Here is a 27,535-nt window from a genome sequence, read left to right as displayed (position 1 = left end):
GGGTAGTGTTTAGGCATACACACTCTGAGCCAGATGACCTATCTTGACTCCTGGTCCTGCCACTTAACAGCTGTGTGAAACCTTGGATGAGTTATTTAACTCTAGGCCTCAGTTTCACCATCAATAAAATGGGAGTAATAAAAAGAGAATGATCACTTCTTGTGGATGTCATGGACATGAAATGATCTCCAGCAAGTAAAGCACTTAGCAAAGTTCCTGGAGCAGAGTCAGTCCTCCGTAAGCGTTAGCAATGATCACCTGGCAGACCTCCCACACCTGAAGGCAGCTCTGGCCCTGGCAGAATTCTGTGGGTCCAGGAGGAGCTCACTTCCTCATTACTCCAGACCCAACTTCTCCTTTTTCCTCCTTTCCCAAGTGCGTGACCCAGCCAGGATCCCAGCCTCTCATGTCAGGACAGCATAGGTTCCCGTCCTTTTCGCAGGTGATTTCCAACTAGGGCACAGGTGGAGTCTGGATGGCAGGAAATACCTCCTGTAGAGAGCAAACCAATGAAAACGAAACTCTGCCATATCCACATCTAACCAATTCCTTCTTTTGAGTTTCGCAGTTGAGTTTCTATCACACAGCAGCGGTGTCAGTTTCCGCTTTATTTTCATATCCCCCCTAGTTTCCGACGGAGTTAGACAATGGCCCAGAGATCACAGAGCTACTGAATGGAGGAACTGGGATTTGAACCTAGATCATCTGATTCCACACCCCACAGGGCCTCACCTTCCCTTATGGAACGTGCCTTGAGGACAGGCATCACCTCCTGGCCTCCTTCTGGCCACGGCAGCACCTAGCAGCCTGCCCATAATGGTCAGTACCCACCAGTAGGCTTGTCGCCCGACAACATCAAATGTTTTCACTTAATCTCATCTCTTCAGAGTTCGTTAACTAAGGATTAAATTGAGTTCATTTGTTCATTCATTCATTCACTCATTCATCGACTATGTACTGAATGACCCGCCTGCGCCAGGCACTATGCCCGGTGCTAGGGGTTGAAAATGAATAAGCCAAGCTGTCTGTACTCAGGTGCCTAGGGTCCATGTCGGGGAGGCAGTGCAGGGCTCTCTATCCTGGGCGAACATTTCAATCTCCTGGAGAGCTCTTTTAAAAATGCTGACGATGCCTGGATCTCACCTCCAGTGATTCTGATTCAATTGTTATGAGGTGGGGCCCTGAGCTTTTTTGTATTTGTTTTTTAAGAATAAACTTTCTACTTTAGAACACTTTTAGATTTACGGAATTATTACAAAAATAGTACAGAGTATAGTTCCTGTATACTCCACACGCAGCTTCCTCTGTTATTAACATCCTACATCAGTGTGGCTCATTTGTCACAATGAATGGACTAATATTGATTCATTATTATTAACTAAGGCCCACGCTTTATTGGGATTTCCTCATTTTTCTCCAAAGTCCTCTTTCTGTCCCAGGATCTCAACCATGGTACAACATTACATTTAGTCCTCCTGTCTCCCTACACTTCTCTTGGCTGCCACAATTTCTTGGCTTTGATTTTTTTGTTTGTTTGTTTAAGTTCGTCAGATTCTAATATGCAGACATAGCTGAGAATTTCTGGTCTAGGGTCAAAAGCGTGGGGACTCTAGAGGCAGGCTTTCTGGGTTCCAATTCTGGCTCTACTACTTATTAGCTATGTGTCCTTGGTCCTGTCAAGCAATCCCTTGGAGCCTCCGTTTTCTCATGTGTAAAATGGGGATGTTAGTATAATATAGTAGTAACGACCCCGTACACTGCTGAGAAGATGCAACGAAGGCAGCATTTCCCAACTTTCTCACATTGTGCATACCCATGGCATTTGTATTAAGTATTGGCATAACACACAATACAAATTATAATGGCATACACAGATGAATCCACTCATAGCCTGGGATGAGAGGATCAAAGATTGAGGCTGGTCTAGCTCTGGTGTGCCATGTTAGGAATTTCTGGGCCGACACATCGAAAAGTACTTAGATTCTGCCTAGGCCAGCGTGAGCCCCGGAATGTTGGCTAGAAACAAATCCATGAACAGCAAGGAGCACCACAGACCCGGTCAGTGACAGTGGCAAGCGCCAGGTACTTCAGGGGCTCTTTGTAACGATCTTGTGTGTCTTTCCAAAGGGAATGTGTGTCTCTCTCTGCAGCAATGGGGAACTGCTCTCACTTCCTGATGGATTTTGGGTGACCAGCTAGGGACACACCTCAAGACGCCTCATCACACTGCGAGGAACAAGAGCAGCCAGGCCGCTGACACGTGAGGATCGCAGAGCACCAGCAAATGGAACGTTGGAAACAAGACAGAGCCTCCCGCTCTGCGCAGCGCTCCCGCGGCCGGCCTGCCTCTCTGGCGCCACCGTCTGGTATCGGCTGGGTGCTTTGCGACTGCCAGTACCTGCCACGACGCTGTTTTTATTTTTTTTCTAATGGAGATTTTGCTCCTTTATGGAGAAACTTAAGACTTGGGCACACCAAATAAAACCAATTTCTTGGGATAAAAATATTAAAATCCACAATGGAAAAAAATAGTTAACACTGTCTTGGCCAATAGCAGATCCCAGAGAGTATGTTCTTATAATTTAAAAATTCTACCTTTTCCTACTTGACCTTTTGATACAAAATCACCTATTATATTTGCAATCTGCGGTTTTTGGTGCTGAGGTCCATAGGACAAGTTAGGAAATCTTCCAACTTTGAGCTGAATTCTGTGGGGGGTTATTTGGCTTTTGGATCGGTTTTTCCTGGTCTAAGAGGTAGCAGCAACAATGGCGCCCGCCTTCTGGACAGCTGCTTTCTCGGCATGAGGGGCCTGTAGAACCACCACAGCTTCATCCAGTTTGGAGCGGAGACACTTGCAGGCCCCCAGCGTGTGCAGCAGCCCGAGCTGTGGGTCTCCTGCAGCATCTTACCATCTCCCCGGCCAGGTCCGAATGCATTGCTCCGACGAGTGGGAACAAACACGCTCCCAGCATCTGCTTCTGTTCCTGGGCAGGGGTCTGCGCCAGCCTGGAGGCCGTCAGGGGCTCCTGCCCCGCATGGGGACTGCAGGCTGTGGTGCCTGCCGAGGCCATTCTGCAGGAGGAGGCTGCAGACACTGGAGGCACTGCTGCTGGTCATTTTGCCCCCAGCCAAGCTTTGTGATCTCAAAGTTAAGTTCAAAATCAAGTTCCTGGTTCAAGTGCTCCAGTCAATCTTACGTAACAGGAACTTTTATTTTCTTCCCATTTGCTAGGTGCGTATTTCCAGAGGCTGAGAAATTAGAGATGGGAAGGATTGTTAACTTGAGATGGTTCGCTGCCCAATTTGCCCACAAATGTGCCAACACCATCCCTGTCTGACAGTTCTTGTGCCTTTGAGACCCAGAGAGACTTATGGATGACTTCAAAATAGCAATAAATGCTGATGTGCAGAAAAAACTTCTCAACACTATTCTACACTATTCTTTCTGTGTTCCTCATCTTATAGTGAAGTGCATAAATGGCAAGAGTTTTATAGTTGACAGAACAGGGTTCAACTTTTAGCCCTGCTGTGTGACCTTGGGTAAGTTACTTAACCTCCCTGAGCCTCCACTGCCTTATCTGTAAAGCTGGGATGAACATGCCATCTTCCAAGGGTGTGTCGGGAGGAGAGAGAAGCACAGGTGTGCAGCAGAATGCTGGCATGGTAAGAGCGCAGTCTGCAGTAGCCAGGACTGTGGTGTTCCCCCACAGCTTTGTGAGGCAGGGCAGGTATTCTCCCACTTTATAGATGAAGAAACTGTAGCTCAGGGATGCAGAGTGACTGATCCATGTGAGTGGCAGAGCTAGCTGTGCTCAGACTCAGGTGTGCCAGATGCTGAGTCCCTGGCCCTTTCCTCACACTATCTGCAAACTGTCTCCCCTTCTCCCTGCCCCGAGGTGGCAGACCCTCAGCGGAGGCTGAGACCATGTGGCTGGAAAAGCACCCACGGTAACAGGGAGCCACCAGATGGGTGTGAGCTGGACACCCGGGGCTGGGAGTGAGGAGGACACAGACACACGGCTGGGGAAATTCAACCCCTTGTCCTGGGCAGGGAGGGCTCAGGGGCATGTGACGCTGAGGTTCTCGGCATCGAAGGACAAATGGCTAAAGAAGCAGTGGTGAAGGCTGACACAGTGACACAAGAGGCCAGACAAGGAGACATATGAAGTCACTCAGACATAAGCAGAAATGGAGGGAGGAAAATTCAACTGAGGAGACTCCAGTGCAGCCTCGATTGAGCCTAACTTGCCTCTTGTGGGTGTGGCAGGTGAGAACTCCCTTGCCTGTGGCAGAGTCAGTTAAAACATTCCTTGAGGTGGTGCGTGGTGGCTCACACCTGTAATCCCAGCACTGTGGGAGGCTGAGGCAGGAGGAGCATTCGAGACCAGCCAGGGCAACATAGCAAGACCCTGTCTCTACAAAAAAAACAAAACACATTCCATTCACATGCCTTCTAATGACCAAAAAATATCTTTCCTTTCTTTCTTTAGCAAACTCCTTACTCATTCCTCTCATCTGTCCTCAAGTTTAGAATCAAATGAAGTGAACCAGGAAAAATACGATTTGACCTGGGAGGCTCTGGCTGTCCATGTGATGTCCACGTGCCAGTCCAGTAAAAGTGACCAGCATTTCTGGAATGGGAGTCATGGGATCTTAGACTGAAAGGTCATCCAGCTCAAGTTTCCCTGCAGTGTATGAAACTTCCCTTCCAAAGTGATCTTCCAGGCTTTGCTTGGACACTTCTGGTGATGGGGAGCTCGCTACCTCCCAGAGCAACCCCTTACCTATAGGGACAGCTCTGAATTTTAGAAAATACTTTCTTATTATGTTTGTCAGGATTCCTTCAGTTGTCAGTGACAAAAAAGTTCAATTGAAACTGTCCTTAGCAAAAGATAAATTAACGAATAAGGAATATACTGTGTAGTGGACCCTGATGTGCCGCCTAGATGTCTCTCCAATAAGGGACTGTTACCACCAGCTGCTGGAGAGCTGCCAGCAGACAACCTTTAACTGTCAGCCCCTTCTGGACTTGCTCTGTCGTGGCCGCCCTTCCAGGGGCAAACCACAGTCAATGAATGATCAAAGCTGGAGTGTAAGTGCCTGGCCATCTCCACCCAACTCCGACAACTCTGGAAGGCGGTTCTGGCTCCAAAGCGCCTCTGGACTTGGCTGAGGCTGTCTTCAGGCCTGCATTTGGCTAAGTCCTCCCTCTGCATCTTCTATTCCCTGCCCCTCCCTTCCTCAAGTGTTGATCCCCAGGGCATTCCCTCATAAATATCCTACACCCTAAACTCCATCTCAGAGTCCCCTTTCGGGGAAGCAAGCCTGCACCCTCTGGGCTCTCCTAACGGAAAGACGTAGGTGCTATCAGCACGGCCGTTCCAGGGGCTCAGGATGAGAGTCCAGGCACAGTGTCATCCCTTCCCGGATTCTGCTCACCTCTGTGTTGACTCTCTCAGGTGGTCCCCAGTAACCAAGAGTGTCCATACAGCCCTACATCCAGTGGGGCAGGGAGCTTTTTGCCATCAATTTTGTAAAAGTTTAAAACTTACTTTTTATTGAACTTATTTGGGTCACACGCTGATGCTTGGACTAATCGTTGTGGCCAGAGAGGATGAGATATGCTGATTAGCCTAGGCCAGGGTCTTAAGACCACCAAAGCAGGCCATGGGGGCCAGGAGTTGGGGGGACAGTGGCTGATCCCTGAGCACACATGGCTTCTGAGACCAGAAGGAAGGGGAGCAGACACCAAGCAGGCAAAGCCCACAGGGGTCTACCGCAGTGAGCCCACGAGGAAATCGCTCTCCTTGCTGTCTCCACCCAGGGGGCCACACGAAACAAAGCTGGTGCTCTCCTTCATGGGACAGCCCTTTAAGTATTGGAGGACCCCCTCCTCCCCCACCTTCAGTATGCGCCCTCCGCCCTGCTCTTCGTCCTGCTCTTCCGTCGCTTGCTGTATAGCACGGCCCTGAGTGAGCCTCTCGCCTCTCAGGGCATTGTTTCTAAACACAGCCTGTTTGCTGTCTGTAGCCTCCAAGTGTGCTGCTCAGAATGAAATACAGCATTCTTCAAAGAGTACGAGGTCATCGCTTCCCTCCTTCTAGGCATTCTACTTCTATTGGTGGAGTCCAAAATCAGAATAATGAGTTCGGGTGGACGCAAACGTTGACTGTGCCACGCCTACTATCTGCTAAGCTCCGTAAGTAGCTTTCCCAAGTTGCAGCGCGTCCCACAGCCGCACAGCGTTGCATTTGTACACAGCATTGTGTGTAATAAATCACAGTTCTGTATATATTGATTAGATGTTAGAGGTCATCATATTTTGACTCTGTGTGTGGGGATATAAAATCATGTGTGCGAGAAAGAGAACTAGATCAGAGTCCCTGGATTCAGGTCTAGGCTCTGACATTTACAAGTTGTGGGTTGCAACCTTTGACAGGTCTCTGGGTCGCTCACTTTCCATGTCCTCATATCTAAAATGAGTTAATAATATGTAGCTCACATGAGTTGTACACGTCAAAATAAAATAGCATATATGAAAATGCTTTTGAAATTAAGCGTGTGTGTGAACCTAATGTATAGCATGTTATCGTGTAAAATGTTCTTCTTACTGTAGGTCGCAGCTCAAAAATTTGAAAAAAACACTGCCCCACACCATCCCCTCCGAAATGTCTCGGCCTGTGTCTGTCTACTTCAATGTTGCACACACACACACACACACACACAAACACACATACACACATACACACACACACTCACACACACACCACAAGCAAGTTTCATGACACAATACTCTTATTATATACGATCAAGTAAAAACATAACAAAGTTAAATAGCAAACATGATTTTATTAATATCCAAATATAACAAAGAAAAAGATCCCAAAATAAATAGTACAGAACTGAAAATGCTGGTCATGACTTTTGATTTCACAGCCCATCAGTGGGTTGCAAGTCAGTCTTGAAACGGGTCTGGGAGAAGAGAGGCGAGCAAGGCCCACCCCCTGGGCGCCCCAGGGGACTAGGCAGCCAGCGCAGAGCTGCCGAGGCTGGGGTGGGAGAAGCCCGGAAGGGCTGGCAGAGCCACCGCAGAGGCTAGGCCTGGACGCTGTAAGCAAACGCCTGGCCTCTTGCCCTGCTGCAGAGGAAAGAGGGCATTTTCCTGCCTAAAATATCATGGGGAGAGATGGTCATGCAACTAAATACTTGCAAGATAAAACCGGAACATATCCTTGCAATAAGAACATATGCATATACAAATAAACTATAGATATACATACATTCCAAAACTCTTAAGAAAGACACGAAGAAGGCATTCGTGGCCGTGATAGGTGATGGGTGGGATGAAGTTCGGGGTTATTCTCTCATACTTCTTTAGGGAGTCATAAATAAGGCGCAATTTATTTAATTGCTCACACTTACTTCTAATCTCTGTGGAAATGAAACTGCTTAAACTGCAAAGGTGATAAAGCTTTGAAAGATGTAGACAGGTGTGGCTCCTGGCTCCAGAAAGCTCCCCTTCTCCCGTGTGCCGCCCTCCCCTCCCTGCGCACACCGCCCACCCCTGAGCCCGCCACGCCACGCTCAGGATTCCTCACGGCTGCAGTTCCAAGTGCAGACAGGGCAGGACTATGAAAGCTGCTCGGCCCCAGCTCAGCCGACTCTGCCGCGCACTGCACTTTCTAGCACAATAATTGGGCCTCCGACCGGACTTGTTAACTGGTTCCGGCCCCCGTCCCTATGCCAGCGCCTGGCTCCTGCACCTCACCCCCTTTGGCGTGGCCTTTCAGCAAAGGCTTTCCTTTCTCTGCTTGGCTGGGCCTCAGCTGGCTGTTTCCTCTCTGCATAATCCTTCCACGCACCTGCAACCGAGTTGTTGTGGCAAAGATCCTCGGAAACCAGATGATCTGAGGGGAGATGCACTGTCATTCACTTGTTGAATTCATTAAAGAAGTCTGAGGAGGATCCAAAAGGGGACACAGGATAGACTCGCTCTGAAGGGAAAAGGAGGGGCAGGGTGGGTATGAGGCAAACAGCAGGTTTGAGCAGAGAGAGAGAGAGAGAGAGAGAGAGAGAGAGAGAGCGCCTATGTGCTCTGGGCAGCCGAGAGGCAGCAGGAAGATGGAGGACTTAGGGTGATGGGTTCAGTCAAACAGGGAAAGGAGCCCACAAAGCAAAGCTCTTTTCTCCCTCAAAATTTTGCTACATTAAGCTCCAGCTGCTCTGGCCTTTAAGTTGCTCCAACACATCAAACTCCTTCCTACCATGTGTGATCCCTGGGTGGGCTGTACCCTCATCTGGCTCCTTACTCATTCCCACAGGTCCCCGCTCAGGGAGGCCTCCCTGGACCCTGAGGCCAAGTTAAATCCGCCAGGTGTAAACTCTCCTCCCACCCATTCTTTTTCTTAGCATCCCCGGTGTGACCGTGATCGCTGTACTGCATCTGCGTTGTTTGTTGAAGGTGTCTCTTCTCCCCTGGACTGTAAGGCTGTGAGGACAGGGATCATCTGCAGCTTGGCTTCCTACCCAGCTGTGCCTGGTAGCCCCTCACCGCTTCAGTGAGGTGAGCCAATATGCTGCTGGTTCATCCCCAGAAAGTGGACTCTGAGACGGAGAAGAGGGTACAGGGTATTTATTAGGGACCAACACTCAAGGAAGGGAGAGGAAGGGAAGCAGAGATGCAGAGCGAGGACCCAAGCCAAATGCAGGCCTGAAGACAGCCAAGTCCAGAGGAGCTGTGGAGGTAGAACGGCCTTCCGGTGTTATCGGAACTGGGTGGAGATGACCAGGCCCTTAATTCCAGCACTGTCGTTCATTGACTATGAGTCAACCTGGGAAAAGGTGTGATCCGGGCAAGATGACTTGGCCACAAAGCAATACCTGAAGGGGTCGACAGCCAGAGGCTGTCTGTGGTGGAATCGAGTTAGAAATGAAAAGGCTTTCTGTGGCCATTTTACTGTTGGCCATGGCTATGTAATGGCAGTAGAAGCCCTTAAATGAAGGGTTTGTTCATTTCTCCATCCATCTGAGCATTTATCTCACAAATATTTATTGGGTGCATTCTAGGTTCCAGTACCCCTCCACAGCACAGGAAGAGCCTACTCGTCGTCACGTCACGACTGGAGAAAGTATGTGGGGGTGGGGGTGGGGATGGTGAGGGGACAGAGCAGTAAAGAACGGAAATAAAAGACCAGGCATGGTGGCTCACACCTATAATCCTAGCACTCTAGGAGACTGAGGTGGGATAATGGTTTGAGGCCAGGAGTTCAAGACCAGCCTGGACAACATAGCAAGACCCTGTCTCTACAAAAAAAATTTTAAAAAATTAGCTGAGCATGGTGGCATGTGCCTTTAGTCCCAGGTACTCAGGAGGCTGAGGCAGGAGGATCATTTGAGCCCAGAAGTTTGCGGTTGCAGTGAGCTACAGTGACACCACTGCACTCTACCCAGAGTGACAGAGCAACACTCTGTCTCCAAAAAAAAAAAAAGAAAAGGAAGGGAATAAAAGGGCCCCCAAAGCAAAACCCACACCTGTGAGGAAAGGAACAAACAACTAATGAATATCACCTACAGGGAGGCACTTGCTGTACAGTGTTTCATCTCCCCAGTGAGCCACAGATATTACTGCCTCATTTTGCTAAAGAGGAAAATGAGCCTCAGAAAGCTGACATAACCTGCTCAGAGTCACACAGCTCCAAGTGGTGCCAGATACGAGCCCAGCTCTCCCTGCATACAGGGCTTATTGCTCAATCTTTTGCCAGAAGACCTTGGCTCAGCCTTGCTGGCAAGCCATAAGCCTGGACACAGAAGGTGTCAGCTGCAAGTGGGATCTGCGGTGGCCAGGGAGAGAGCACAAGGACAGCCAGGTGTTTGACAACCTGGTGCTCTGTGTCTGCTTCCCCCATGGTTGACCCCCAGCCTGCTCGCCTGGCCTGGAGTGACTCCCGATTGCTTTCTTTGCTGGGTGAGTCAGCTCAGCCCTCCTGACCCCGGCTGCACTCTCCCTGTAATTAACCTGGGCACAGCCACAGCGGCTCAGCCAGGACGGCCCGTAACCCTTTCTCCGACGCCCTGCATTCTCTGCGATGAATGATCCCATTGAGCATAATAGGTGGAAGTGTTGTCGCTTCTAGGAATATCCCCAACCTTCCCATCATCTGTGTCCTTCTGCGAAAATATAAACTTGAGCTCTACCCTGCTGATGGGTAAACTCCTCTGGGCAGGATCAAAATCTAATTCAATTTTGATTCCCAGGGGGAGGCTGATTTGTAACATTTGCTGTTTTCTGTAGTGTAAACCCCCTACATGGCTGATTTTAAGCTATCAGTGTGAAGTCACTGAACTCTCGCGTTGGGAAGAGACGTATGGTAGGACACCACGACGTGTATTTCCACTGTAGAGATGCAATGTGGTAAATAACCTCATCTTAGTTCAAGCTGCTAGAACAAAGTACCGTAGACTGGGAGGCTTAGAAACAACAGAAATTTATTTCTCACAGTTCTGGTGGCTTGAAGTCCAAGATCAGGGCGACAGCATGGTCAGGTTCTGGTGAGAGCCTATTTCCAGGGTGCAGACTGCTGATTTCTCCTCGTACCCCCACACAGCGGAAGGAGCGCTAGCTGGCACTCTGGCTTCTTTCTACAGGGCCGCCAGTCCCATTCACGGGGGCTCCATCTTCATGACCTAGTTACTTCCCAAAGGCCCCCGTTGCAAATATTACCACATTGGGCATTAGATTTCAGCACAAATTTAGAGGAGGACATAAACATTCAGTCTGTATAAACATCATAAGCACAGATAATAGAAAAACATAATAAAATAATTAGAAATTGAAAAAAATTTTTTTGATTCCCAGTACCTGGTGCATTACCTGGCTAAAGCAAATGCTCTTGGCGAATTCTACGAAAAAGTAAAACCGATCAATGGACAAGCAATGAGCAAAGCTAGTCATTCAAAACTAGAATGACACAAAAATTATTAATTCGTTCTACTATATCAGAAAGATCTAGATTTAGAATATCTTTTATTCATTTCACAAATATTTGTTGAACCTTGCTAAATGGGAGGCATTGCGCTAGGTGCTGGAAAGACATCACTGAACAAGAAGACGTCGTTCCTAACTTCATGGAGCGTCACACCAGTAGAGAAAACCAGTATCAAGCAAATCGTGGATCAGAGGACAGCCACTGCGATCAGCAGAGAAGAAGCGTGGCGCTGTACAGTGCAGAGTTGGTGCTGATCTGGTCTCAGGGGCTACGGAAGGTTTTCCTGTGGGAGGGACATTTGAGCTGGAACCTAAAAGATGAATGGGGATTAGCCAGACGAACAGGAAACAATCGCTGTGATAACAGGAAGGAGCTCTGTCGCATGAGTCTAAGGAACCAGAGAAGTCCTGTGTGGCAAGAGCACGGGAGGACAGAGACAGGGGGCAGGGTGATGCTGGGTGACACTGGGTGATGCTGAGTGATGTCAGGTGACACTGGGTGGTGCCAGGTGATGCTGATGACACTGAGTGATGCTGGGTGACATCAGATGGCACTAGGTGATGCAGGTGACACCTGGTGACACTGGGTAATGCCAGGTGATGGTGGGTGACATTGGGTGACGCTGGGTGATGCCAGGCGATGTTGGGTGAAGCTGCTGAGGAGTGCGTGCCTAGGTTGTACAAGGCACTGTGAGCTCTGACAAAGGATTTGAATTTTTTAATAAAAGAAATGGGAAACCATTGATAGTTTTTAAGCAGGAGAGCGACATAATCAGATTTGAGTTTTTAAAAAATCCTCTTTGGCTGCTGTGGGTAAAACACATTAGAAAACAGCAAGGATAGATGTGGGGGGCATGGCCCAGACTCATCAATCGTGTACTTTACATATGTGCAGGTGTTCTGTGCATCGAGCATACCTCAATGTGGCTGTGAGGAGAAGGAGAAGGAGGGGAGGAGGAGGAGAGGAAAACGAAGAGGAAGCAGAAAAGAAGAAAAGGAAGGGGAAGCAGCAGCAGGGGAAACGGGCTTGGAGAGACGGTGGGAGATCCCAGGGCTGGGGCCGGGGCGCGGCGAGTGTGTGTCCAGCAGGTGCGTCGCAGTGTCTGCCTGAAGCCACCCACCTGTAGTTGGCATGCTCGGCCTCATGGGGTCCAGGTGCCTGTGTCACTCTCACTCCACTCTCGTCGAGGTGATACAAGAAAAGTGGATTTTAGATATTGAGACAGTCACTCCTAGGAAGACTTCTTGCAGGGCCTGTCTCTGGCTTGGAGAGGCCAAGCAGGGAATTATTCTACCAAAAGCACCCACTGGGCTTGCTCATTTGGGGTATGTACACCCCACTTTCCAAACCAAGGCTGAGAACCAGAGCATCCTGGTGACGTTCCCTGGCAGTCTGTTGAATTGGTTGTTGCAGAGACTGAATAGAGCGAGTACAGTGTTAACCTTCCCCGTTAAATATCAATGTGGGGGAACCAGTTAGAGGGTTTTGTAGGAGTCCAGGCAGGAGCCCAGGGTGTCTTGGAGAAGGGTGTTGGTGGCGAAAATGCAGAACAGTGGGCAGAAGTGAGAGCTCTTCGGGAGGTATTGGATTGGCAGGGCCTGATGCTTCTCCGGTCATGCAATGGGATACAGTGCAGGGGAGGTGACAGGGAGAGGAGGTGTCGATGATGACACATCCCGATGTCTTCCTTGAGTGTCTGGTGGCAGGTGGTGTCACCCTCGGGATAGGGAGCCCCGGAGGAGGCAGCCGATGAATTCATTTTACACATGCCGAGTCTGCAATGCAAGGCCAGCAGCCAGATGGCGATGCCAAGTAGGTGGTTGGACACATGGGTCTGGGCTCAGAAGACAGATCTGAAATGGAGATGTAAACGTGGGAGTTGTCATAAGATAGGTGGCACTGAGAGCCCTGGGAGTGGACGAGATCACTGAGGCAGACACAAGAGCGAGAAGAGAAAGTTAAGCCCAACTGAAGCCGGTTCACGACACCATCATCGACAATCACAAAGGCTCAGGGACAGTGCAGGGGGTTCCTGTGTGCCCAGCACTGATTCTTCTGAATAGGGCGTGGAGCCCACGGGATCAGCAATACATGAAGGTCGGCCGAGCAAGTTGGCAAGGCAGCCTCGGGGAGAGAGACCGTGCAGGTCAGTTCTCCAGACGAGCGCTACTGGAACCCTGAACTTCTCTTGGGTAAAAGGCTTCACATAAGTCTCCCTCCTGTCCTCCTCCTTGCCATTTTTGAAGCTTTGAAATGCAATACACCCACACAGTTGACTCCAAAAGCTGGGGAAATCTAATTTCTTGGATGGTAAAGGGAGTCTAGGCTTTGAATGCCGATGCTTGCACAGAAGAGCTCGCTCAGGAAATCAAGTTGGTTCAACATAAGCTTGCCCACAGTCAGCACACCATCCAGCCTCTCAGCCAGCTGTCACGTCTCATAAATCCTCAGGGCATTTATTAACAGCTATTTATCTATAATATGTATGTATGTATTTATGAAACAGAGTCTTGCTCTGTTGCCCCAGGTAGTGGCATCATCACAGCTCACTGCAACCTCACACTCCTGGGCTCAAGCGATCCTCCTGCCTCAGCCTCCTGAGTAGCTGGGACTACAGGTGGGCACCACCATGCCCGGCTAATTTTTCTGTTTTTTGTAGAGACAGGTTCTCACTCTTGCTCAGGCTGGTCTCAAAGTCCTGGTCTCAAGCAATCCTCCCACCACAGCCTCCCGAAGTGCTAGGATTATAGGCGTGAGCCACGGCGCCTGGCCTCTATTTGTCAATTTAATAAAACAAACCAAGGAGGAGCCAGATTCTAGACTGGGGCTGACAGGTTTACCCAAGGCATGACTCAGGTGCCTTTTCCCTGCAAGCTCCCTAATAAAATGCATGGCCAGCTGAAATCTGTAAATGTTGTAAGAGGATCAGCTTGTGCCTTAGCGTGCCAGCCTCTACAAAGTAAATTGCAAGAATCTTTATATATCTATATAAATATACATATATACATTCATATGCATATGTGTACACATATACATATCTATGTGGATATGTAGATGTATACAAATAATGTTTGTAAATGAGGAAAGCATTAGTGGAAGTGAAGTTCTAAATTCTAAGTCTGCCCTACAACTAATCCTCCTTTGCACAATGTATTATATGTATGCTGTGGGTGTGTGTGTGTCTGTGTGTGTGTATGCACATTGACATCCAAAGGAGCAAAATATGTTTTAAGCAATAACGAAGATGTGGCGAATTATCTTTTTCCTCTAAGGAAAAAAGCACTTGGCTCAGTTCCTGGTGCACTTACCGAAGAGGAACAAGGCTTTCTGTTACCCACACTAAACTATAAGCCCCTCGAAAGCAGAGACCACCTTATTCATCTTTGTACTTCATCTAGCAACTCCTAAATGTTTGTTGAATGAATCAGTGATTGCTGTGCATCCCCCAGGTTCCTGGATCTACTCTCGGAAACAGCACCTGATGGTGGAACATGCCTTGGACTCAACTAGAAGGTGGCCTGGGGTTCCTGCAGCTGGAGAGTAGGGCGGGATGGCATTCTAGGTGGAAGGGACAGCTTGACAGAGGTGGAAAAAGCAGCATGGACCTTTAGAAACAAGGTCCCTAGAGCATCAGATCCACCTGGGAAGGTGATGGAAGATAATGGAAAAGCAGGTTGGGGCAGAATCACATCACGGAAGGTCTGGAATTTCGGGTGAAGTAATTTGGACTTCCTCTGCAGGAAATGGGCGGTGGGAGACATTTGAAAGGGTTTCAGCAGCAGCGCAGCATGATCAAGGTCATGCTTCAGGAGAACTAACCTGATCACAAGGTGGAGAGAAACTGGAAATGGAAAACACAGGAGGCCGTAATATGAGGCCAGGCCAGAATTTAAAATAGTGATGCTAATGGATATCTATTGACATAGAAAACACTTATAATAAATTTTGAAGCGTATTTTTCATAATAAATTATGAAGCTCAAGTCAATTGCAAATTGGTATATATTATATTAATATAATCTCATTTTTATAAATGTAAATATACATACACATACCTACCTGCAGAGAAAAAGTCTGTAAGAAATACAGCCAAATATAAACAGTGGTTATTTCTGGTTGGTGGGATTAGGGATGACTTTTACTTTTCATTTAATTTCATGTATTTTATATTGTTTTCTACAACGAACATTTTCTTGTGTTTAAAAAAAGGAGGAGGAAGAAGGAGATGGAATCTGCCTCTGTCTACCAAAAAATCCATCAAAGTATTTTCCTAAATGAAAGAATTATCTTCCTTGGAGTTGGATTGTGGCTCTTCCCTCATTTAATGGCCTGGACTAGAGGTCACGGTGACCTGAGCAAGGGAGGCAGCTGCCAGAAGGGGAAGGACACGATTTCTTCCTTCCTGGGTTGCTGAGCACAGTCACTCGTGTCACCTGAGAACAACACAGTCTGGCTCGGGTGAAGAATGCCAACAGCTGGGAATCTGGCCTTAAAACTGGGCCACTCCGAGCTGAGAACACTTTATTACCAGAAGCGTTCTGGTAATAGGGTTATTGAGACCGACCGTACCATTTAACAGCAGTAAATAAAACGGGACTGCGAATGTTAAAAGCCTCTGTAAAGTCAAAAGCACTTTCTAGTTTAGTGCTGGTTAACCCAGGCAGTGTCAGCATCACCCCACGCACCCCAACCCCACCCGACTCCATGACTGTCATTCATTCACAGCAAGTAACGCATCGAGCTCTTGCGGTGTGCCGGGCACTGTTCTAGGTGTGCGAGGCCAGCAGTGGCCAAGACAGCTGGTGCGTCAGACCTATAAGATTTCATTTCCTGGAAGATAACAGCCATGCTTTCTTCTTCCTTCAGTTTCTCCTGCTGGCTGCTTCTGGCTTCTAGAATGTGACCTTCACAACAGCTGGGATTTTTATTCGCTGTTTTCTGTGCTGTGTGCAGGACCCAGGCCCTTAGTAAATTCTCGGCAGATAATTGTTGAACAAATGGCCTTCACACGTGCCATGTCCTCTATGGGGAACATGCTTCCCTACTTTTTTGCCTAGCTTATTCCTATGAATCTCTCTTTGCTTAGCTCAAAAATCACTTTTCTCTGAGAAGCTTTCTGGGATCAGCCAGGCGCCCTGTTAATTATTCTCTTGCTGCTCTGTACTGCTCCTTGGAGCATGTACCTCCATTGCAATTGCAGTTACTTGCTCTGTCTCTCCTGTGAGTTTATAAACCCCATGAGGGCTGGGACCAGGCTGGTCTTGCTCACTGCTCTATCCCTAGTTCCTAGCCCAGAGCCTGACCCAGGGGAGTCACTCAATGAGTGATTGTTGAGTGAGTGACTGAGGGAATGCATTCTAATCCAGTTCGATGACCACTGAATCCTAGCTGAAAATAGGGTCATTGTCATTGCTGTGGTTACCAATGATCATGGACAGCCAGCAGCAGGGCAGGTAATAGCAGCCAAGCTGATCCCGAAGTATGTTCCCCAACTGGGTGCTGTTTCTGAGAGTAGATTCAGGAACCTGGGGGATACACTGCAATCAATGATTCATTCAACAAACGTTTGAGTTGTTAGATGAGATACAAAGATGAGCAAGGCAGTCTCTGTTTTTGAGGGGCTTATAGCTTAGTAGGGGTAACAGACTTCAAATGATGAAGTCACTGACATGCTGCAGGCGGTATGAGTTTTCTAGAGCTGCCATAACAAAGTACCACAAACTGAGTGGCTTAGAACTTCTAGCCTCCAGAAGGAGGCTAAGCTCAAGGAGTCAGCAGGGCCATGCTCCCTCTGGAGGAGCTAAGGAAGGATCTGTTCCAGGCCTCCCTCCTCGCTTCTGGAAGTTCCTTGGCTTGTGGAGCATAGCTCGGATCTTCACACGGCCTTCTCCCTGCGTGTGCTTTTCTCTGTGTCCAAATTTTCCTCTTTTTATAAGGACACCAGTTGTATTGGGTTAGAGCCCACCCTAACGACCTCATTTTAACTTGATTACCTTTATAATGACCCTGTCTCCAAATAAGGTCACATTCTGAGGTACTGGGGGCTAGGATTTGGGGGGACACAATTCAACCCAGAACAGAAGCATTCTGAGCGAAGTCTGCACGTGATGCTGTGTGGCAGCCGGAGAAAACAGTCCACTCCAACGGAGGTGGGTGAAGAAAGGCGTCTCGGAGCAGGGAAACCTTGGGCTGAGTCTTGAAGAACGAATAGTATTTTCCAAGCAGCCCAGACGGAGAAGGGGGTAAGGCTATAGGTGTGGAGGGGATGGGACAAGGTGGGCAAGAACCAGGTCATAAAACACTTGATGACACCAAAGCATTGGTCCTGAATGTCCCCCAATTCCTCAAGCCTTTCATTCGATATTCAAATGGAATGATCCTTTCATTCGATATTCAAATGGAAAAAGCTTTAGCCACCATGCCGGTGGTAGTGGAAGCCTAGCATCTCTGAGGGTTTGGTGTGGTTCTGGAGAAAGGTGAGTCTCCCCGGGCCTCTGGGCACCGTGGCCCTGGCCCCCCTCACTCACTGCTGCTCTCAGCTCTGCACTTGGTGCTCGGCGCCTTCCTTTCTGGGCACCAGTGCACTTTCCTCCGTATCCCAACTAGCACCGCTGGCACCCAACTGTGGGCGTGGGCAGCTCACACTACAGGCCTGGGAGGGCCAAAGAAGGCCACTGCTCACGTAAGGACCCAAACACTAGCTGTGGTGGCCCCAACTTGCTTGGGCCACCTCCTCTAAAGGAAAGTTCTTACCAGCCAACTTTATCTTCTTAGGCCCCTGTGACCACCACCTCCCCTGTCTCATCATGAGAATCTCCTAGAGGCTCTTAAAAAGACCAGTGCCCAGGACCCACCTCAAAACATTTAAGTCTGAATCTGCGGAAGTGAGGCCCGATGAGTATGTATTTGAAAGCTCCGGGGTAGTTCTAGAGAGCACTGCTCCGAGGCTAGACCTTCCTCACGCCTCGCCGTCCCCACTGCACTGGCAGCCAAGGAAAGCTCTCGTTTCTGACACCGTGTTGTGCAGAGCAGCTTCTCTCTCTTTCTCTCTATCATCCTCTCACTTATCCAGGCCTAGGCATATTAGGCCAGACCTCCTTAAAAAAAAATAAGGAAATAAATAAAGTCGATCACAGTGTTTTCCTAAATAACAGAACTCTTTTTCCCAAAAATGAATTAATAAATTGTGTCTCTCCCCAAAGAAGGAAAAATTGCAACTCTCAGTTTTTGTTTTAAATACCATATTTCAGCAATTTTAAGACTCGAATATTTTCCACATTTTAATCTACCTGAAATTGGATATATTGTATCATCAATGGGGTATCATAATTTACTTGACAATGTTTCTAGCACTTTGAATGATAATGCACCCTGTGGTTGTAAGGGGATTCGATGTGATGAAATAGTATAGCAATAATCTTTTCATTTTTCTCACCACAAGGGCAGGTCTTGCCAAGGAGTTTGGACTTTATGCTCGAGGTAGTAAAGAGCCATCAGAGGATTTTAAGGGAAGCAGTGACATGGCAAAGTTTTGCTTCCAGGAACCTCTTTGTCCCGTGCCAACAGGAATTAGGCAGAGATGCTCCTCAGCTGAACTGGAATAACCTGCTTAGAGGCGAAGGGATCCAAACTTGGCTCCTTTGGGGCATGAAGGATTTCAGTTCCCTGTGTTAAGGTCCACATGTCACTGTGGTTCGAAGACCAGCTCTCTCTCAAGAGACCCCAGGAGGTAGCATTCATTGCCTTGATGAATTCTCCACCGACAGGGCCTGCTCTCTTGCTGGCCAGATTTGTTGGCACTCCCCACCTCGTCCCTCTTCCCCAGGCAGCCAGGCATTAACCAAGCATACCCAAGAGGCTGTTATATGAACTACAGGAGGCCCATTCATTAATTTACAAAGAGAAGGGAAGCTGGCAAGCAGACAGCACACTCTAGTAAGGAGATCAGACCATTCCCTCCCTGAAGGCAAATGACTAGAGAAGCCAAGTTATAACCAGAGAGCCAATTTATTCATGTATGATGAGAAATCAACTTTTAAGAGTACTGGAAGTTCATGCGGGCCAGGCGGCTTGTTCTTTCCCTGTTGAAAAATGAATACTCAAGAACCACATTATCCAGAAGAGTGAGCAAAGAGTCAGGGCAAGGGTGGAACAGAAGACCTCTCTCTTAGCTGAACTGCTCGAGGAGCTCTCGCCCACTGCAGGTGCTGCTTTGCCTGCAAACCTCACTGCTCGGGGCTGCAGGCCAAACCTTCTTCTTGCCTGGACACTGGATGGACAGATATTGCCAGCATTCGCCCCCGAGACATGTCATTTTCTAAGCTTCCACGGCTGCCCACTTTCCTTCTCTTGCAGTGTGGTCCTCCTGCTCCCAAAGTAATTGGGGCTCGGTGTACTCCCTTATTGTCACAATGAAATCCAGTCTCATCTATTCAAGAACACATTGAAGCGCAATCTCTTAGACTTTTGCTCCACAAATGGCTTATCCCAACCAGTGTATGTGCATTTTATTGTTTAACCCCTTACAAACTCATTTACAAGTTCTTCAGGACTCCAGGTCATCATTTCCTTGGGACAGCAACAGGAGGAAATGACCTTTTTAATAAGGCACTTAATTCCGCCTTTGACATCGTAGGCATGGAAATCCTTCTTGCTCCCAGGGTTGGAGTAACCTGCAGGGCTTGTCTCCAGGGCCCTGTGAATTAAGCGGGATTTAGGTGTGTGAGGGAGAGGAAGACAAGAGCCAGCAGCCCAGGAAGGTCTCATCAGCAGCCTCAAACCATGCGTGGGTTTGGTTGGGTCTGCGCTGGAGGGTCGTCCTAGCGGAGGGTTGGGAATACAGACCTTGAAGCCCCATAGAGCTGAGATCCAATCCCAGCTTTGCCAAAGATGCAGCACTCAACCTCTCTGGGCCTTAACTTTAAAATGGGATTATAATACCTCAGTCTCCTAGGTGGATGAAATAATATAATAATGCACAATGCTTGGTACACACTAATCCTTATTCCTTCCTCTTTCCCGTCTCAATTTTTCTCATTATAAGGAATTGTTCCACAAAACCTTCGATCTCTAGAAAAATGTTCCTCCCCTCCACTCACCTAAGCATTTTAAAGACAGCGAGAGAGGACTAGCAGTTAAATTTCTTTTCTTTTTTTCTTTTAAGAATGTCTTAACACACCAAAATATTCACACTTATGTATTTCCTTCTAAGAAATGGTCAGTATAGAAGAAAGATGATTGGCCATGAGCAGACCGTTGCTGAAGCTGGATAATGGGTACAAGGGAGTTCATTACGTTATTCTCTGTACTTGAAGATATATTTGACATTTTCCATATTAAAAATATTTTTAAGAGAAAAAAACCTCTTAATGATAAGCTATCATACTATCTGCCAGACGCTGGTCTAGGAAAGGGTTTAAAGGAAGAATAATTTCAGTCCTGCTCTGGAGAAATTTAGCTCTGTGGGAGAGGCAGCCGTGTGAACGGTGGTTTCGAGGCAGTGAGGAGGGTGAGGAAATTTGAATCACGCCATGCTCGCGTGCTCGGCCCTGACAGAACGGCAGGGATGTCCGGTACCCACGACGGTGGCGCCCCCGTGTGGCAAAAGTGTGAACACTATCTGCAAGTCACTCAACCTGCCAGCATTGAATTTAAACCGCTCCACTAATTTATAGTTGGAGAACCTTCTCATTTCTTCAACATTTGCACATAAATGAGACTTGATTAATATATTTCTACTGTACTGTTTAAAATCTGCAGCATAACTTAAATTTGCATAAAACCTGGCTGCCAAGTTGTGGTGATCCCTTGACTTCTCTGACAGGGTCCTTTCCTCACCGCTTCTCTTTTCCCAATGGAGCAGGAGGGAAGGAGGGAGGAAGGAAGGGAGGATTAGGCAGAAGGACTGACTGCTCTTCTCCCACCCCTACCCCCTTGCCAAAGGCATGTCCCATGAAGGTTGACATTAGCGATCACCTTTGCTGTGCAGATGGTACAAGTGCTGTTAAACCCTGCTGCTGACTACCTTCCCCATCTTCTTGGCTTGTCATTTCACTTTCCAGAACCTTCATTCTCCCATCTGTGATATGGGCGTAGCAGTTCCGGCCTGACCTTCTAAGGGTCATAGAAGGGTTACACTAGATAAGGCAGGGGAAAGGCCTTTGAACACTGCAAAGCTGTAGACACACGTTAGGGGTGTTATTAGGCCCCGCTGACCTGGAGCCACAGCCTGGCTCTTCCTCGTGACTCACAGCCTTTCATATGAGCCCACCTCACTACGCGGCCCTGCGGGGTGCTGAGCTAATGTTTGTAAACCACTTTAAAGAGGAGAGGGCTTGGGTCATTTCCGGTTACATGACCTCTGCAAGAGTACAAAGAAGAGCAAATACGGACTTTTCATTTTAATTGTCTTTCAAAAAGGGAGACAGCTGGCTTCATCATTAGTGCGCACCTCGGGGTTTGAATTAGTCAGGTGAGTACAGAAGAGTTTTCTGGGGATAGGGTCGTTAAAAATATTATTATTGATCTTTTTTTATTTTTTTTATTTCAGCATATTACGGGGGTATCAATTCGATGGTGAGTACATGTGGTGCTTGTTTTTCCATTCTTGGGATACTTCACTTAGTAGAATGGGTTCCAGCTCTATCCAGGATAATATAAGAGGTGCTATATCACCATTGTTTTTTGTGGCTGAGTAGAACTCCATGGTATATATATACCACATTTTATTAATCCACTCATGTATTGATGGGCACTTTGGTTGTTTCCACATCTTTGCAATTGTGAATTGTGCTGCTATAATATTGATCTTTTTTTAATGGAAAAAAGCAATGTATTTTTGTTAAAAATGCAAATGATTTAGCCGTATGGAAAATAAAAGGTAAAGACCCCGTATTTTCCAAATATCACTCCATCCTTTATCCAGAGGTAGCCACTGTTAAGAATATGGGGGCGTAGCCTTCCAGCTTTTACGTAGAAAATGGTAGAATGCATAGATCTTTTTGTGCATTCTGGCCTGCAACTTTTTTTTTCTTTTTTGACACAGAGTCTCACTCTGTCACCCAGGCTAGAGTGCAGTGGCATCATCATAGCTCACTGCAACCTCCAACTCCTGGGCTCAAGCGATCCTCCTGCCTCAGTCTCCCAAGTAGCTGGAAATACAGGTGCCTCCCGGCTAATTTTTGTATTTTCTGTAGAGATGGGGGTCTCATTGTTGCTCAGGCTGATCTCAAACTCCTGGCCTCAAGAAGTCTTTCTGCCTCGGCCTCCCAGAGTGCTAGGATTACAGGTGTGAGCCACCACACCCGGCCTGCAATTTTCTTTTTTCACTTAACCATAAGTAGTAGGTCTTTTTTTTTTTTTAGTAGAATTTTTAAAAAGAAATTAAGAAGGACGTATAAATGTTTTACCAAGGGGATTGAATGTGTTTTTTAAGCCAAAACATGGAACTGAAATGTTATCCTAACATCTGAGAGAAAATCATGCCCTGCGCACACTTTTATCACGTGTTTGTCCACTCGAACTAGAATGTGAGCTTCTTAAATGTAAGCAGTAATCCTGGACCTAGCACAATGCCTGACATAAATAAATGTTTACTGAGTGAATAAAACAAATGCACAGATAAGCTATGACCCTGGGATTCCTGAGGAAGGAATCACGAATTAATCTCTACTGGGCCTCTCCTGGGCTTTCTGGCATCTTGTTTTCACCCATTATGTTATTTCGGTCTCGCAACAGTTCTCTAGTTTATGTTGCACTTGGTATCTCATCTTACCCTTATTTTGTAGATGGGGAAACTGAGTCCTAGAGAGGTGACAGAGCTGAGCCTAGAACCCAGGTATTTTCTGTTGCACCACACTCTATGTTCACCGACGCCAGCCTCTGTTGTGTACAACAGTCGAAGGAAAACGGAATCGGGGTTTAGTTTCTACAGAGCTGAGAGCTCACTTTGAGGCGGTGAGGGTTCATTCCTATCAGCTTGTGAGCTAGGGCAGCTACTTCAAGCTGGTGCTGTGTTGCCGGGCAGGAAACCTTATGGAGTCCCCTTGTTTGCAAATCCATCTCCTGCCATCTGCTGGCTGAATCCAACGTTTCACCACGGCTCTTCATCAGCCGACATAACAGAGCTTCTACCTAGGAAGGACGAACTTGGTGCCGTGCAACTTACATGCACAATTTCTATTACTCCTCGAAGCAGCCCTGTAAGGTGCGTCTAAGTCTCATCCCCATTTTCAGATGGGGTAATTGAGGCTCACAATGATTGGGAAACTCAGCCTATGTGTATCGGTGTCCCAGTGTTGCTGTGACAAATTGTTATGAACTTGGTGGCTTCAAACAGTTGGAATTTCTTCTTTCACTGTTCAGGAGGCCAGATGTTTGGAAACAAGGTGTTGTCAGGGCCACGCTCCGGCCAAATGCCGAAGGAGAGAAGCCTTTCCTGCCTCTTCCAGCTTCTGGTGGCTCCAGGCATTGACCTGTTGGCTGAGTAACTCCAGTCTCCGCTCCGTCTCCATGTGGCCTTGTCCTCCTTCTCTCGCGTCTCTCCTCTGTGTTTCTCTTTATGAGGATAATGGTCATCGGACTTAGGGACCACCAGGATGAGCCAGGGTGATCTTCTCTCGAGATCCTTAAAGTAATTACATCTACAGAGACCGTTTTTCCAAATAAAGTCACATTCACAGGTTCCTAGGGTTAGGACGTGGACATACCTCTGTGGGCGGCACGATTTAACCCACTACACTATGTCACACAGCGTTTATCGACTCCAAAGCCTACGCTCTTACGCACTATTGAGGGGATCAAGGTTGTTGGTAGCCACCCTCGCCTCTGTATCTCCTCCACCCCTCAAGCCTACAATTTTAAAAAGCATCCTCTTCTCTCCTTTCAGTGAAGCTCGCCAACCCCAGCCAAAAAAAAATCCTCACCCTCTGAGCCTTCCCTTTGTGCTCCTTGTGTAGGGTGTCCACATGATTCATTATCCAAATGAAGACACATTTGAGAATGACAGAGTAGAAATGTGAGTTAGCAATTATCCGGTGACAGGAGGTGTAAAGCAGGACGATGCCAGGCACACCTGCACCTAGGGGGTCCCCACCTCTGCCTCCCACTGGTTTCTCCAAGGCTCTGCAACCTTTCTTTTCTTTTGCACTCGCAGTAAATCCCCTCTCATAGAGCATCCCTGCCCAAAATGTGAGCAGGAGACCATGAAGCCCAGCAGGTACCTAAGAGATGATTGCTGCATTCAGCTGAACTTCTAACGGACTTTGTGCCAATCATCACCGAGACGTAATCTCTAACATGAAGGAGTTTACAGACTAGCAAGCAAGCTAGGCAAATGGCCATAGATGCCAAAAGTGCAGAAAAACTTCACCAGCCACTGAGCCACGATGTCTGGCTGCTGCCCAAAGAAGGGAGCTGGTACCAAAGAAAAGGCTCTTTTCAGGGAAGGGGAAGGGAAATGGCCTCGACAGCGGGTGTGACGGGCGTGCCAGATGCCTCATTTCGTGTAGTCACAAGCCTAGGAGGACGGAATGTGTCTACAGTCTTTATGGGAAATCTTTGAGGCCAGATGTGTTTTGGAATTCAGAAATTTCTGGACTCTAGAGAAATAGTATGTTACAAGTATCATATATTAGGTAGCGCCCCCTGCAGGCTACACCTCATAACTAATACTTTAATAATTCTGTAGCAAACCATGTAGGTTGATGTTCAAGAAAAGAAACACAGACTATAAAAAGTCTCATGACAGGGTTTTATGGCCAAATTAATTCAGGTCAATCAGATTTCACTGCCAAATGAATCAAGAAAAAGATGTCAGTTTGCATAGCTTTCGGATTTGGAGATGGTAGAGATTGTAGGGTTGTATTATTTGCTCCAATTTGTAGATAAAGAAACTGAGGCTCAGAAAAGTTGAGAAACTTGCCCAAGTCACACAGTAGGTAAGTGGTGCAGCTGGACTTGGGACGTGCATCTGTCTACCTGGCCCCTCCATGGCGTCATTCTGTTTTCAGTTTTTGATTCAGATAAGTTACCTGAACCCTCCGAAGCCCTGAGCAATGTTGTGACTTCTGAAATAACACTGGCTGCTCCAGTCCCACTTGTCTTTGTAGAAACACTTGAGTCAAAGCTCTCAGTCATAGGAACATGCATAATCTTTTTATCTACCCTTGTCTGCGACATGCCATTTTTGAGACATCTGGTAGTGTGAATAATTTAGCGGGTTCAGGCCGGAGGGGTGCGGTTCTTACTCATGAACTTGGAAGGGACTTTTAATTAAAAAGTCATGTAGATGACAATGCAGGCAGGGTTGCTTGGAAAGCAAAACCAGACAGCTCCTTTTCGGTGACCTACTTCCAACACACATATGATGACTTAACTTTATAAAAGAAAGCCCTCAAGAGAGTATTAATTATTCCTAACAGCACCTTTAAAAGAAAGAAATGACCTAATAGAAATTTTTTAAAAAACCCTCAATCCAAGAATAATTTAAAATATTGGCTTCTTCATTGATAATGCAGAATCAGGCTCCTGCCTACCCACCCCCAACACATACACACTGCACCACACACACACACACACACACACACACAATGTGCATCATGTGGATGGTGAAGCTTCCCTGAAGTTCGTTCTTTTCTTTTTTTTTTTTCTTTTATTTCAGCATATTATGGGGGTACAGATGTTTAGGTTACGTATGTTGCCCTTGGCCCCCCCCCTTTACGGCAGCACAATTCACTATTGCAAGAATGTGGAAGTTTGTTCTTTTCTTTCCCCTTTGCTAAGAGCTGAGATGCTGAACTCTGCCACTCTTTGCTAACCTCCAGTCAGCGTCAGCAGACCTAGGATTCAGTCTCGTCAGGTTTAACCCACGACTTATCATCACGTTTTGGCTCCCTAGGGAGAGAATTCACTCCAAGCCAACAAAAATGGCAATTTTCTTTCCATAGTTAAACCTTTCAGCCTCTCCTCACTACTCAGTTTTTATCATTGTTTTGTCTCCTGACACAAAAGATGTCATACTCATAAAATTCCCTTAACAGATAAATTTCGTGTTTTCCTTACAACTTCAGCAAGGAGCAAAGAAATAACAGCTTACCTAAAATAATCCAGTTTTCCATTCAAATTGCAACGCTAACAATTATGATTGCTAACTTTATTGACTGAGAAGCTACTATGTGCCAGGCAACACTCATGCTCTATGATTTATCTTGGGAGAATATAAACCATCAGGATGCAGCTTTCAGGACTAGACTATACTGTAGACAAATAATAACAATAAATACCTATATAGTATTTCCGTGCACCGGCCACCATTCTAAGTGTATTACAAATGTAATTCTCTCATTGTAACCCATACAACAACCCCGTGAGGTAGATTCCTGTGTTATGCTATCTTAGATACAGAAAATCTGAGACCCAGAGAGGTTAAGGAACTTGTCAAGGTCACACAGCTAGTAAGTAGTGGAGCTGGAATGATCACACTCAGGCTCTAAAGACCATATTTTTCCCTGCTATAGTGGGAATGTTGCCTCTCTGGAGACAGGGTCATGTCTTCCTTGTTTCTGTATCCCAGCTTCCAGCACTGTAGCTGACAAAAATACTTAATACTTATTTGAGGAGGAAGGAAAAGAGACCATGAGATAGGGAGGGAGGGAAATCGAAGGAAGGAGGGAGGGAGGAAGGAGGGGAGAAAAGAGGACATCAGTTCCAGAGGCTTACCCTTGCAAAATAAGGCCAGGACCCATCCAGTAACCAACTGTATGTTTCCGAGAGAGAGGAGCTGAAGGGTAGACCTGGGAGGGTTGGCTTTTGTGAGCTGTCAGACTTCCTGCTGTACGCCCGAAAAGGGAGAACCTTGGCACCTTCGCCCGTGGCCCAAGATCACAAGATCGGAGCCGGTTAGGCTCTGCTCGTGGTCCCAATAGCAGGAGTCGAAGGCGCCTCACTGAGTAGGGGTGCAGTGTGGGGGCACAGGAGCAAAGCTGAGTGGAGAACAGTTGTTCCATGGGCTCCATTCTCTAATTGCACAGTATTTTCTAATTTTTTCAGGAAATATGAAGACAGGAAAATTGTGAAGACTATGATGATGCAGTGCAAAAGACATATTGTGGGATGTATAAAGAAGGTGAAAAATACAACTGGCCCACGTTTCCTCAGGGCTCCAGAATATCTGCCATACCTAATTAATGTAGGTGTCGTGTTTTACAGGAGTTATTTGTTCATATTTCTCTCTCCTGCTAGTCCAAGTGTTTCTGAGACGCAAGGACCTTATTACTCATCCCTAGTTTCGTGTAAATGGTTAAACAGGAGGCCTGGGGAATCAGATTAGCTAAGATAACATTGAGATTTCATTACATACTGTGTGACATTTGGTGGGTTACTTAATCACTCTGAGCCTCTGTTTTCTTATTCCTTAAACGGAAAGCAATAATAATATTTTCCATAAGGGAATTTCACCAATCACTCAGCAAAAATCTCTGGCAACTGCCTAAAGGAGGAAGCTGAGAAAAGGCTTACTAGGGGAAAGGAAATGGCATTGAAGTAGGGTCT

The sequence above is a fragment of the Propithecus coquereli genome, unplaced genomic scaffold (assembly GCF_000956105.1).
Source record: "Propithecus coquereli isolate 6110/MARCELLA unplaced genomic scaffold, Pcoq_1.0 Scaffold427, whole genome shotgun sequence".
NCBI lineage: Eukaryota > Metazoa > Chordata > Mammalia > Primates > Indriidae > Propithecus > Propithecus coquereli.
The sequence above is the reverse complement of the archived record's forward strand: the minus strand, read 5'-3'. Positions refer to the sequence as shown.